Raw genomic sequence first — 2176 nt, forward strand, 5'->3', positions numbered from 1 at the left:
GGGGATCGGTATGTGCCATCGGAATAAACTTCTTATGGGAAGAGTTAACAACTAGTGATCTCCGTCAAACGCAAGTGAGACGATGTTCAGAGGAGATATAGGAAGAACGTTCACTCTGAGTGTGTTGTTTATTTGGAATTCACTGTTTGAATGTGTGGTAAAGCTATGTGTCAGGAGTATTTAGCCGAATACTTGAGAAGCTAGAGCACACATAGATAAGGACCAGGTATGGGAAAGTGGGGTGAAGTTAAACAGATGTCCGATGAAAGAACAGAACACTGTACAGAAAATACAGAGCATGAAAGCATGGGAAGGGTAAAGACATGGAAACTACTGGCGATCTGTTACAAGGGGGTCTGCAGAATGCTACATTCGTCAAAAGGTCCCTGGGGCAGGATGGGGCCAGTGTGTCAGGAGAGCATAAGAATAGTAGAATGCTCATACACCAATTAGCAGAGTCAGACTGGGCTGAAAGGTTACAATGGCAGACGGAGATAAAACCAATTAGTAAAGTCACCCTTGCCTACTCAATATCATCATGGCAGTTTGGGACAAGTCTTGATAATACATACTTCGGGCATGACTTTAAAAAACTAATTGATAATACAGTCAGCCTGCTTGAGACGCTTGTAGACGGAAAGATATGACACTAAATATGTGATCAGTAGTTAGTAGAGTAAGCTTGGTTCAGGAAAACATTGTGATAGATGGGGTAGCTAAATATCTAATCGTGACAGGTTAGTCTGGGATGGAAAGTCATTGTAGCACAGGTGGCAGTAGAATACCTAATAGTGACAGTAGAATAATATTAAGTAGAATTATGAAAAAAACATAGTGGCAGAAGTAGAACGACAATGGGAACTAAAACCATTGGTTTATTGTATAGCTGGAGTGAGGTAATTCTGACTAACACAGTTGGGCATTCTGATAAGCTAACAAAACATGATTAATTCCAAGGCATAAAGTGATGGAGTTTAATTCAGATACATGCGACATGCTGCACTTTGGGAAAGCAAATCTTAGCAGGACTGAATGGAAAGGTCCGAGGCAGTGTGGCTGAACAAAGAGACCTGGGAGTGCAGGTTCATAGCTCCTTGAAAGTGGAGTCGCAGGTACATAAGATAGTTAAGAAGGCGTTTGGCATGCTTTCCTTTTTTGGTCAGATTGTTGAGTACAGGAGTTGGGAGGCCATGTTACGGCTGTACAGGACATTGGTTATGCCACTATTTGAATATTGCGTGCAATTCTGGTCTCCTTCCTATCGCAAAGAGGTTAAGAAAATTGGAAGGATTCAGAAAGATTTACAAGAATGTTTCCAGGATTTGAGGATTTGAGCTATAGGAAGAGGCTGAACAGGCTGGGGCTGTTTTCCCTGGAGCGTTGAAGGCTGAGGGGTGACCTTATAGAGGTTTACAAAATTATGAGGAGCATGGATATCATAAATAGACAAAGTCCTTTACCTGGGTCGGGGAATTCAGAACTAGAGGGCATAGGTTTAGTTTGAGAGGGGAAAGATAAAAAAGAGACCTAAGATCAACTTTTTCACGCAGAGTGTGGTACGTGAATGGAATGAGTTGCCAGATGATGTGGTGGAGGCTGGTACAATTGTAACATTTAAGAGGCTTGTGAATAGGAAGGGTTTGGAGGAATATGGGCCAGTTGCTGGCAGGCGGGACTAGATTGGGTTGGGATATCTGGTCGGCATGGACAAGTTGGACAGCAGGTTCTGTTTCCATGCTGCATATCTCAATGACTCTATGACTCTATGCCAAGAACCTTAAGTTTCAGGGGATTCAAGAATTTGTTTTCTGAATGTCACTGTTTTTGTTTGCAAATAAAAGATATACTCCTTGAAAAACTCTCCGCATCTCCTGGTGATTGTTGACATTTTCTCCACGACAACCGCAACTTCGGGTGCAGTAAAATTGTAGCGACTGCAGCTCTGTGGCGCAATGAAAAGTGTGTTAGATTTCTACAAATTTGGTAACTTTGCTATTCAAAGTTTGTGAGTTTGAACCGCATCAGAATTGGAGTTTAGTTCAGTTTTCAGCTGAATCATTGATTGTTATGCTGATTCATCGCCAATTTATGTCTTCTGGAGTTCTCGTCCGTGCTACTGACCATAGGAAATTCCTCACCTTCTTGGTTGTGAGTTTTTACGGAATCATGTTCCGAC

This window comes from Chiloscyllium plagiosum, unplaced genomic scaffold, assembly GCF_037043375.1.
Source record: "Chiloscyllium plagiosum isolate Xiang-an unplaced genomic scaffold, Cpla_swu_hap1 HiC_scaffold_18, whole genome shotgun sequence".
Taxonomy (NCBI): domain Eukaryota; kingdom Metazoa; phylum Chordata; class Chondrichthyes; order Orectolobiformes; family Hemiscylliidae; genus Chiloscyllium; species Chiloscyllium plagiosum.